Here is a 13695-nt window from a genome sequence, read left to right as displayed (position 1 = left end):
TGGTGCTTGTAAGAGCTAAGGTATGTTTGTGGGAATAGTAGATTATGGGTTTCTTTATTGTTTCTTAGCGTAGGTGAAGAGTATAGTTAGGGTTCTGTAAGCGCCCACGTACGATTGTGTGGATAGTAGATTATGGATTAGTTTATTGTTCTTAGCGTATGTGTTTGTGTGTTTGTGTTTGTGTGTTTGTGTTTGTGTGTTTGTGTTTGTGTTTGTACCCGCTCACGTACGATTGTGTGAATAGTAGATTATGGATTTGTTTATTGTTCTTAGCGTATGTGAAGAGTATAGTTTGGGTTTTGTAAGCGCTCACGTAAGATTGTGTGGATAGTAGATTATGGATTTTGTTTATTGTTTCTTAGCGTATGTGGAGAGTATAGTTTGGGTTTTTATTATATGAAATGAGAAAGTATAGTTTGGGTTTTATTATATGAAATGAAAAAGTAGGGGGATGTTTTCCTTCACGTTCGCGCGTTGTTTGGTCATGATCTAGGTAAGATCAATTTTATGTTTTTAGGGGGATGTTTTCCTTCACGTCCGCGCTTTCAGTATAAAACTAACAGTGTTGGTCATTGGAGCCCATTCTACGGAATAAGCAAACAAGAAGATGCCAGCAGCTTCAGCTTTATACAACGATCTTATGGGAAGTTGGTATTGGATGGTAGATGGATTGAGTGTAGCAGAAAGGGTTGAACAGGAATGGAGGTATGCAGTGACAAAAGACTTCGTCTCAAGACAAGTAACCAGCCTCCACTTATCCGTAAATATTGTAAAAGAAATGATAGAGGATGAGGAGAAGAGAATCAGAGGTTTAATTAACCCACCGTATGTGAAAGTGGGTAAGTTAAAAGAAGCAATAGATCATGTGACGAGTGCAAGGTGCTTTCTAGAAGACATTGTAGAATGGACAGATTGGTGTTTCGCGAAGTGGGGGTTAGAAAAACTTAAGAAAGCTGAAGAACTAATGAGGAATGTGCTGACCGAAGAGGTCAAGAAGATCAAAGAAAAGTGGTCAAAGGAAAGAAAAGAAGAAGAAAATAGAAAAAAAAAAGGATGAACTAGAAAAACTGAACACAAACTGGATGAAAATCCAAGAGAAGTTCCGGGCCATGGGCCACCCGGACTGGATGCCGGAAACAGAAAAGAAGAAAGGAATGATGGACAAAATAAGAGGATGGTGGAAAAAGTTAAGAAGTTAAAAGAAGAAGAAAAAACCCAAAGGCCCTTTTCAGGGCCAGCCATATTTCTCGAAAAGAGATAGCCTTTCCATTGCCTACCCCTTTTTTAAATTTAAATTTAAATTTAAATTTAAAAAAAATTTAAAAAAAAAAAAATCCCATATTCAATTCCCCTTTGTCCCTAAACAACCCCCAAACTCTATTCCCCATGTTAAATTCCCCTTGTACGTATATCGGCCCACAATTTTTTTCCATGTTAATTCCCCTTGTACGTATATTAACCCACGATTTTTCGCCATGTTAAATTTCCATTGTACGTATATTCACCCAGGGGTCTCCGTAATGCTAATTTCCATTGTACGTATAGTGGCCCACCTTACTACTAGCAACTATAACGTATCACTAGCTGTACTTGACCAATATTTATACGTAACGTTAGAGTATGTTGTTTTATTTGTTTTCCTTCCTCCTCACCACTAACCTTGTGTGATTGTTCAAAAGCATTGACTCATTTTTAATTACTCCTATACTGGTAACGATCCTACATGTTATTCTAATTGCAAAGGTTGTATCATCACTTTGGAGAAAAAAATTGAACTGTCGACCGAAACACTTTCTACCTATTTATGATAATAACTTTGTGAACTTAAACTAGTTTTAACCTGAAAGGCAAACTAGAAAACATCAGGCAACAAATATTCCCGGCCGCAAAGGCTATAAAACTTTTACCAAATAGATTCTTTTAAAAAGAAATATTTTTAATTATGGCAGGAACAACCTAATCTGGCACCAAATCTGATTCCTACTTTCTCTATGTTCATTTCACATTGCTTCAAAATCATGTGCAAGTTCCAATATTTGTAAAGTGAAATAGATAACCTCTGAAGATATGACATAGTGATATAAATGTTTGGAAACGAAATTGTTTTTCTCGTTTTTGTTCGAAAGAACATTAAGAACAATGCGGATTTGCTCGATTTTTATTCGTGGAAAGAAACTATGCTTTAAGGTACTGTCAATAAATCCTTTTAAACAAATGATAATGGCGGGCTGAATAAAGGTTCACGTATACATATGATTTATTTAGGTACTCTCACTAAACCCTTTGAATCAGACGATAATGGCGGGCTGAATAAAGGTTCACGTATACATATGATTTATTTAGGTATTATCGATAAACCGTTTGAATCAGACGATAACGATGAGCTGAATAAAGGTTCATGTATACATATGATTTATTTAGGTACTATCGATAAACCATTTGAATCAGACAATAATGGTGGGCTGAGTAAAGGTTCACGTATACATATGATTTATTTAGGTGCTATCGATAAACGCTTTGAATCAGACCATAGTGGTGGGCTGAGTAGAGATTCATATGTACATGCGATTTATTAGATATTGTCGATAAACCCTTTGAATCATACGATAATGGTGGACTGACTAAAGGATTACATATGATATATGGCAATTGTTTCCTTAATATGAGAACATTCTCGAATGCTACTTTAGCACAGAAGCATTTCCGGTGTTTAGTTTGCTGTCTTAAACATGGAAACAAAATTCGTTTGTATACAATCACTTAGTTGACAGAGGAAAGTGTCTTTATGAGCCATAAAATGGTACGGGATATTTCTTGTCCAGCTAGGTAATTGTTACAGCTTGTAGATCATCATCGTCATCGTCATCGTCATCATCATCATCATCAATTAGCGACAACCACATTCTTTATTGTTTTCTATTTTGAAATATTTGTATTTTACAAACCCACACACACCGCCCTCGGAAACACACACACACACACACACACACACACACACACAAAAGATTAGGGATACAAAAAACATTTGGCACAACATTATACTGCTCTATTTCCACAGTATACCATGAAATGTTCAACGCATGCCGACATTTTATTACATTAGATGAAATTCCTCTATGTCTGCGAATTCCAGGTTAGCCGTCACATAAACTTTATCAAAAGTGGAATGATTCTGCTTGCACTTTAGCTGACACCCTGTATGGGACATACTGCTTGCACTTTAGCTGACACCCTGTATGGGACATACTGCTGATATAAAAGTACTGGGAGATACAAATTTTAAATCTGTCGGTCGTTATAGGTTATCGTATATAATCCACTAGCGTCACGACTACCGGGAAGTTTTGTTTTGGATACAAACACTTTGACAAGATAATCATTAGAAAAGGTCAGTAAATATAAAACAAACACACTGACTCAACAAGAGAGAAAATATTTAGTGATCAAGAATAACTGAACAAATTTCAAAAAGAAGACAAGTAGTCTCTTGAAAATTTTAGGATACTTCTCAAACACATCAAAAACAAGTTGTATACGTAACAAAATAACATGTCCTAGTTAACAACTCCACTATGCCATCATGTTCTTTTCTTTAACTCATTATGTTTCTGAACCTTATATCTGACCCAAATGTCTTTCACAACATTCATTCGTCATGTCTGCATACGTGACACGCTACAAGCAGTTCAATTCAGGTGCCCAAATCCCATCTTTACGCAGAAAACATCAACGTGGCAGTTGAAATTATACCTAATAGGATAATACTGTACGACTAGGTCTGGACATCGTTGGTTTGCAAACGATCCATATCATTTTATTAAATTACGTTGTTCTTTCTTTACAAGAAAACACAGGCAAACGATGAGACCTTGCAGAAATTCTACGACGTAAAGGAAACAGTAGGATTTACCAGTTTATCAGATTAAAACTAAAATGCAAACCGTATACAGTGTTATCGTCAGTTTCGGGATACATTCGCTTGCATCCATTAGGTTTCAACAGGTGCAGTATTCTAGGACACGCTAATTTCTAAAAAGAATACTAAAATCAACACAAAGGGCTAAAAAGCCAAGTCTATCACATACTCAGACAATTCCGCCATTATACAAATGAAAGGTGGTGAGTGTTGCGGGATTTGTCCCGTAAACGTCCTTGCTTTGACAGCTTTATGCATACATGTATTTATTAAGCATGCTTGTACAGCCAGTTAAGTGTACAATGCATATAAGTCTGGCGCCTTTTGTCATTCATGTAAAGGCAAGCTGAGTTGATCTGTACGTATTTCACGTGTATATAGTAAATTGTTTCTTTTCCCCGTTTTTACAAAAATTATACAAAAGAATTTCTTCCTCACGGCGTCATTATACAGTTGCTTACTCTCTCACTGAGCCATTAACTGTGAATTATTATTGCTACTTAAAAATATATAAATACATTTTTAAAAGTACCAGGTTCAAATTATGTACAGTCAAATGTCCAAACCAAGCAATGAAGATTTGCTTTTCTTCCCACGTATTACGGAAAGCCCAGATAATATACGGTTGGACTCTTCTGGGCAGAGAAAGAAGATGAGAGGGAGGATTGTAGATAAAAATCATTTTCGGAGTCACAAATCATAAACATTCTTTGAATACCATAGTAAAACTAAGTATTTTATTTTATTTGATGTAAGGTTCTGGACTTATGACGGGAAGTGTGAGTATTCGACTTCCAACATCTGATCAGTGTTGATTATTTAACACTGATTGATCAATATGTAACGCCACAAACAAAAATAGGAGGAGTTCTTGTAAGAAATCAGATATGCCATTTATGCCAAAGAGCTTAAAATGAGCTCAGTTGAAACCAAAATATTGTTGTGTGCCTCTAAAAAACAACAACAATAAGGATCAGCTAGCATGGTGCATCCAAGATAGAGGAGTTTTCTTCTTATAACCTCGGAAGGATAGAATAACCGGCCCAATGCAGGAATTCGCTACACAATATACAGAGAAAACATACAAAAATATTGTTTTCAATAGAATAGTTATGCATTGATAGAACTATGTAAAGTTCTGGACTCGTAACCGGAAGTGTGAGCCTTCAATTTCCACCGTCGGATCAGCAAGGATTACCTACACTGAACTGATCTATATGTAACGTTAGAGACGATGTGATGTGATGTGATTTGGATTTTTAACGTAACTTTACAATTTTTCAGTCATATCGCTACGATGTCTGCAGTGTGGCAGTTTATAGTGATGTCTAGCACTGGGGCATCATGCCGCAGACATGTAGCATGATGTCCCACCCTGTCACATTATCCAGTCCTAACACTAACCTCTTAATGCTGAGCGCCAAGCGAGGCAGCTGTCAGTACCATTTTTGTAAGTCTTTGCTATGACTCGGCCGGGGATCGAACCCACGACCTCCCGCATCCGAGGCGGACGCTCTAACCACTAGGCCACGGGAGCGGTTCGTCAGAGACGAAATAAAAGGAGTTCGTGTAAGAGATCAGAAGTGCATTTTATACCAGGTAGCTTAAAATGAACTCAGCCGAAACCAAAATAGTCTTCTGTGCCTCTAAAAAACAACAATAATAGGGGCGGTTGACATGATGTATCCAGAAAAAAAGGAGTTTTCTGCTACTATCCTCGCCATGATATAACCATCAAAGTGTTGCTGTGCAGTACAACACTAAACCAAGCCAGCTAGATACTCTGTAATAAATTATTTACAACGGTATGACCATACCTTGCTGATAAGAAGAAATAAAAAACCACTTTTATACTAAACCATTAAAATTCTTATGTCGAAATTGTCCGATGTGGTACATTTTGTACTGCAATAAAGATAACATTTCCATAGTATACCAATATACATACCATGATTTCCAGAAATGATATTAGTCTAGAAGAACGTCCCATGTGGATGTTAAATGTTGCATAACGCGTCCTATAAACACTGTAATTAAAGTGGCACGATTTTTATTTGACTATAGCTGACACCATGCAAAATGACATTTCACTGACACTAGACAGTTTGGGGATACAAATGAAATATAAAGACGCTAAAGTATACACTCCTCTAGTGACACTACTTATATATATATATATATATATATATATATATATATATATATATATATATATATATATATATATATATATATATATATATATATATATATATATATTTCACTATTGATGCCGTAAGACTCTGGCAATGGAATCATAGGTGTACACTCCACAAATAATAATATTGATATAACACGCAGGCAAACTTTTTGTTGGATATCAACACCTGAAAAGATATTTAACAGTTAGCGGCCTCAAACTGACTAAACAAAAGAGAAAATGCTTAGAGCAATTACACAAGTTTCAAACCGAAAATAACTGCTCTCCTAAAACTCTAACCACGAGTATCGACTATACAAAGGCATGTGTGTACTTAACACGTTAACATACCCTTGCTAACAACTGAAAATTGCATTTCCTTCGCTGATTTTATCCAAAATGTGTCAAAACCGTTTATCTGTCTCGAATAGTATTCACAGCATACGTTGGTGTATCATGTTTACGTACGGAAACGTGAAAACCATGTGATTTAAGGTACAGCAATAAAATAATTGTTAAAATAGTCGAAATTAGTTTATGGCAAAAACAACTATTTAATAAAGAACGTATTTAGGAATTATTTTTTTTTGGACGCAAAAAATACAAACATGCATTTATTGTAATTCTCTGCAAGATTACGTGTTAATGTCAGTGCATTCCTTATTGACTAAAATTGCAGACGATCTAGTGGAAACTTAACTGATGTTCGAACCGCAGCAAGGAAATATCGCGGTATTCAAACAGAGTATGTATTTATCTGAACATCGTTATAGGGCCAACGATCCATATCATCAGATTATTATAAAACTAAAGGAAACGTAGGTAAATTATTAGACCTTATAGAAGGTGTACGTTGTAAAGGAAACTGTAGGATAGACCAGCTCATCGATGTAAACCTGCAATCAATTCGTATTAAGCATGATAGTCACTTTCATGATACATTCCTTCGTACACTTTGGATGTCAATAGGAGCAAACTATTCAACCCAAAGCTGATTTCTAAACAAAATCACTCATACAACTAACAGACAGTGCTAATGTCAAGCATATATTCTCAAGACCTGCCTTTATCAAATCCTTCTGACATTCATAAAATTCCCTGTTTCTTTGTATGGTCGGTGGGGATGGTGGAGTGATTCGTCGCCTTAAATTTCATGTCTTGGTTTGATTGTGCACAAATTTATAAACACTTAATGTAATAAGTAATCTGTGCGTGTTTTTCTTTTTGCTTTGTTTTTAATTATGTTTTAACATAGGTGGAGGTTTATTAGATTTATATTGGGGCCCCGAGTGGCCGAGTGGTCTAAAGCGCTCACCGTTCCGGATCACTGCCATCTCACCTCTGTCTGCGTGGGTTCGAGTCCAAGGCCAAAGCTTCTCGTGGGTCGGTGGTTCTTCCCTGGGTTTTCAAGGGTTCTTCCTCCACCAGTTATACTGGCCGCCATGTATAGCCTATCTTGTGCTGAAAAATGGCGTTAAACCCTAGAACAACAATTATTAGATTTATTCTTCTATCTGGACATCTAACATATTTAAACAAGTGACCGGTACAGTTCTTCAGGAAAATTCTTTCCTTTGTAATTGCATATTTGTTCGCGCCAAAATGCAACGACATGCAAATATCTGGTATAAACTTTGTCGATGTTGTAAAGGCTTTGGAGAAACCTAACCACGTTTATATAATTTTCTCTGCGGTTCAGTGCTTAGAGTGCCGATCAAATAGTAGTTTGCGTTTTTGAATCCTATCCGGATATCCTCAATTCGCCTGCCATGGATATCATGGCAACCAAACAAACAACCAATATAAAAGAAAATTTCAAGCAAATGTCGTCGATTTGCTTTTGTTTTCGCATGAAACCGCACATCACAAAGAACGTACTCAAGAGTCTCACGGATGACAAGAAAATGGAGTATATTTGTGGTGGAAATGTAATGCAGTAACCCATTTAGTGCCAAGGTGAAGTGGATTGGGAATAAACTTCGAGAAATTGAGCGAGAACTCTTTTGCTGCACATACTGTTCGCAAATAAGTCTGTAATTGGATTTTGCTTAGTGCTGAGCGCCTAGCGAGTGAGCTGCAAGTATCATTTTTAATAAGTCTTTGATATTATTCGGCCGGGGTTCTAACCTGCGACCTTCCGTAATCCAGGCGGATTTTCTAATCACTGTGCCACCGGAGCGGTCTATTTGCAAATAGAATGGAATCCAATCAATTCTAATCAACCTTGATAGAAGTCCCTAAACAAATTTTCCATTTTGTTAATAATAATAATAATAATAATAATAATAATAATAATTTAATTTATTATCTAATTATAAGTTTCAATCTCTAACCACGTTCTCCGTATCGTAATAACATGTTAAGGGCAAAATGTACGAAATCTACGTTTTTGGTCTAATAGTTTTCCTACAGGTAGACCAGCAGCCACATTAAACTGTTTTATTTTATCCTGGTTTCTAAATCACTGTCTCTGCAAATGACCAAACTGTGCAACGATAAAAACTAATTTATGCTATGCATGTATCAAACGTCATACCGGAAACAACACAACTGACTAGTTGTCATAAATACACAAAAATGTCACTAATATGTACATATATAATTGTACATGCAAGAGTACACTATTTTCCTACAAGTGCTCTATTCGGTACACCGTACAGTACAATGTAGAAACGCGCATGGATGTATTCATGAATACATGTATTACCACCGTAATTACTTCGCTATAATTCCTCGAAACTTAACGATTGTAAAGTATGCAACATTTCATATATCTTCCCTGATCAGTTTGTATCTTTATTCAAATTTGTCTCTTTCTTAATTTGATTCACATTGTTATTTTGCATGCAGTGCCTTCTCACACCATTGGGGTTTATTTAAGGTAAGTAGTTAATTGCAAGTGTTTTCATTATCTTGAGATGGGAGTTAAGAATGAAAGATTGAATATATACAGATACACCCACCACCACACACACGCCGGAAGAGCACGGTTTAGAGAACCATTTGGTAAAATATTATACTGCCCTATATAAACATTATACCATCATATCTACCATCGTAATCCAACATTATGTTACATTAGATGAATTTCCTATATGGGTACGAAGTGCTTGATAAGTTGTCGTATCAACTCTATTTAAAACGGAATGGTCCTGATTCTACCATGTATCAGTCCCTGTACAGGGCAGTCTGCTGACATTGAAATACTGGGTGTTACACAATTGTAAATCTGTCGGCCGCTATCGATTTTCTTCTACAATCTACTAGTGACATTACTGCGGGGACAATTTATTTTGGATATATACACTCTGGTAATATATTCATTAGAAAAGGTCAGTAAACTTAAAACAAACTCAAGAAACGATAAACATGTTTACTGGACCAGACTTGTTACGCAAAATTCAAACAGAGGACAACTAGTCTCCTGAAAATCTTGCGGTGATTCACAATCCCATAAAACAATGTGTGTACTTAAGACATCAGCACATCCCAGTTAACAACTGAGCAATGTCGTCTTCTTTTCTTTAATTCAATATGTTTCTGACACCTGTCTCTAGCCCAAATGTCTATGACAACATTTATTCATGTTTGTATTCGTGACACGCGACAATCATGTGATTTAAGGTACAAATACAAAATAATTGCTTAAAATATTCGAAATTAGTTCGTAAAAAATACAGCTTTTTAACAAAAATTGTACTGTGTTTGGGAATTTTAATATTTCGTGCTGTGAAATAAAAACATGCATTTATTGTAACAAAATTACTTGGTAATTTCAGTTCTTTCCTTACTGTCGAAAACTGCTGACGTACTGGTATTGTGCAAAATTGCAAATGTGCTGAGGCATGTAACGCCGTAATGAAATATCGCGGTATACGAATATATATGTATAGGTAATACCGTTCACCTTCAACTCCAATCCGATGAACCTAACACAATCGAAGGAACCGTAAATTCTAATCCTGTACAACATAGCTTTTCTCCAAATCTCCGTGGTTTAGTATAAATACTAGTACAGGAAGACAGACGTATGGATGAACACTCAGAGGATGTGAAGAAAAGTCTTTTTTCTAAGTGTCTGATACCAGTAGATTTGTTATAAGAATTTTTATATTGCTCATAAAAAATAGATTTGAATGGGGTGAGGGTGCATACTTTTGAGAAGAGTTTTGGCTAGTCTGTCTAACACACCTTTACTAGCCTATACACATAAAGCGGCTAGTAACTGCACAGGAGAAACAATGTAGGCTATATCGTAAAAGAAACATTAGTGCGAAATGACGTATCTAGCGCATATGATTGAATTCACCATCTTTTTCCCATTGTAAAGTTGCCGCTTTAAAATAATTTCTGGAATCAATTAATTGTTCTTCAATACTTTTTAGGCCAACCGCATCAAACCTTGTTATAAAGAAAGAACGGCATTCTTGAGACAAGAAACAAGGGAAATAAATAATTTGTTATAGAGAAAAACTTGATGCGGAAAAGTTTTGGCGTGATCGGGCATTTTTGGAAAGTTTTGGCGTGATCGGGCCTTTTTTTTTTTTTTTTTTTTTTTTTGTAAAGATAAAACTATGCTCGGGATGTGACAGATATTTCTTGGAACAGTAATGGATAGGTTTTTTTTTTTTTTTGTTTTTTTTAACCACACGCCAATACAATCCCCCAGTTTTACATAGGAAACCTCGACTCATGTCTACGTTGTCAAGAATACTATGTAGGATAAACCACTTTATCAATTTAAAACTGAAAAGCAAGCCGTGTAAAGTGTTATAGCCAAATTCAAGATATGTGCTGACAGATCTTTGGTGTCAACAGGTGCAAGTGTTCTAGGCAAATTTCTAACACAAACAGACAGAAATTAACAGAATGGGCTAAAAGTAAATATATATTTCCAAGACCTACCTTTGTTAAATCCTTCCTATATTCGGGGACGTCAGCCCTTCTTGGAATGGACTGTGGTGGGTGAGGGTGTATTTCTCAACTAAACGTTCATGCATTAATATAATTGTACACATATCTCTAGAGAATTAAAGTAGTGCGTACGTTGAATATAATTTACCCCCTTTCTAACGTAGATGCATTTAGAGTTACGTATATATCGGAACATTTGGTGCATTTAAACAAGTGATCGGCACAGTTTTTCACGGAAATTATTTTTTGGTTAATTTTTTTAATTTTCTTTTGCGGTAAAAGGAGGCGATACAAAAATATATGGTGAAAACTGTATTTGTTCTTAATGAAGTTAAACGTTATGTGTACTTAATCCTTCCAAAACGTCGCTGCCTTAAGAAAAATAAATTTAACAGAGTGTTTAAGATGTGCTAATATTCCCTATCAAATGTATCATTTATGTACAACTTCAGCCTTTGTAACACCTGCAGAGGTAAATAGAGATAGCTCTTATAGCGATGATATGCACGTACATCACATGCATAATAACTTTCACAGAGATGATATACACGTACTTCACATGCATAATAGCTTTCACAGATATGATATACACGTACTTCACATACATAATAACTTTCACAGAGATGATATGCACGTACTTCGCATGTATAGTAACTTTCATAGAGATAATATACACGTACATTACATGCATACTAACTTTCATAGAGACGATATACACGTACTTCACATGCATAAAACTTTCACAGAGACGATATACACGTATTTCACATGCATAATACCTTTTACAGAGATGCTATACACGTACTTCACATGCATAATAATTTCACAGAGATGATATACACGTACTTCACATGTATACTAACCTTCACAGAGATGACATGCACGTACTTCGCATGTATAATAACTTTCAAAGATATGATATACACGTACTTCGCATGTATAATAACTTTCATAGAAATGATATACACGTACTTCGCATGTATAATAACTTTCATAGAGATATTATACAAGTACTTCACATGCATACTAACTTTCACAGAGATGATATACACGTAATTCACATTCATAACAAGATTCTAAGCTGTGTTGTTCCCACTTTTCACGGTAATAATACAAACGAATGTCTCCCTTACTGCGCCATCTAGCGCTACCTACTCTCTCGCTGAGTCATCTACCGTTAATTCATATTACTACATAAACAATATGAATATGTTTGGAAAGTTCAAAATTGTGTACAATCAAATGCCTACAACATGCTATATTTTTTCATTATTATTATCATTATTATTTGCTGCTTTCCTTCCAAAATATTATGGAACGACTTGATAATGCACGGTTGAAATATTCTGGGGACAGGATGAAGGTGGAGGATGTAGGCATAAATCATTTTCAAAGTCGGAAATCAAAACATTTTTGTGGCGTACTAAACAAATATGTATTATCTACTCTTGCAATTTGACTCCTCCAAGCAAGCAGGACACTGATCGGTACATATGTGTATAACAATTGCAAATGTTTTATTTTAAAACTTTTTATGACTCGGTATTAGATTTATTACTTCAGAATTTGAAATTCTTCCACGTGATCTTTAAAATAGAAAACCGTTGGAATAATGAAAGGAAACAATATTACCTGTCACAGAGGTTGCTTCCGTTTCTAAACAATAATAACTAACCCACTGTAGTAATTCGCTACACAATGCGCAGAAAAAACGTAAATAAATATTACCCTATAACAATACTATATATTTTATTTTATTTTATGTAAGACGCTGGACTCGGGACCGGAAGTGTCAACCTTTGATTGCCACCGTCGAATGACCGAGGATTACCTACGGTTGATTGATCTATATATAACGAAAGAGAAAAATAGGAGGAGTTCGTGTAAGAGATCAGAAGTGCATTTTATGCCAAGTAGCTTGAAATGAACTCAGCCAAAACCAAAATACTGTTGTGTGCCACTGAAGAACAACACTAATAGGAATCGGCTAACATGATGTATCCCAGGCGTTTTCTTCTACTATACACGACAAGATATAATCATGAAAGTGCTGACGTGCAGTAAAACACTAAACCGAGCCAGCTAGATACCCCGTGATAAAATATTTACAACGGTATGGCCACACCTTACTGATAAGAAAGATAACTTTCCTACGAACCATTTAAAAGATTGTTATGTCTCTGTAATCTGATGTGGTACATTTTGTACAGCAGTAAACTGTGGCATTTCTACAGTATACCACGATGTACACCATGATATACAGAATTTAGCATATGCTAGAAGAATTTCACATGTTTCTGTTAAATGTTGCTTAAGTTATCATATATACTCTGTAAATAATGTGGGACAATTCTGCTTCCATTATAGTTGACAACCTGTTCAAGACACTGCAATGACATTAGAGGGTTTAGGGATACAAATGGAATATAAAGACGCTGAAGCTCACGCTCCACTCGTGACGCTACTTATATAATAGATATCTAATCCACTATTGACCCTACTTATATCACAGGTATCCACTGCACTAGTGACGCAATAGACCGATAAATAAGCCCCTCACAAATGATGATACTAATTGGTAGTTTTGGGGCCGATATCACCTATTCATTAAAACCTGCACAAATCAGCACCCAATTTTTTCTGCACACATCGGTTCACATTTTACACACTTACAGGTATATCTCGT

This window comes from Sinohyriopsis cumingii, chromosome 12 (assembly GCF_028554795.1).
Source record: "Sinohyriopsis cumingii isolate HCF-2022 chromosome 12, ASM2855479v2, whole genome shotgun sequence".
NCBI classification, from domain to species: Eukaryota; Metazoa; Mollusca; class Bivalvia; order Unionida; family Unionidae; genus Sinohyriopsis; species Sinohyriopsis cumingii.
The sequence above is the reverse complement of the archived record's forward strand: the minus strand, read 5'-3'. Positions refer to the sequence as shown.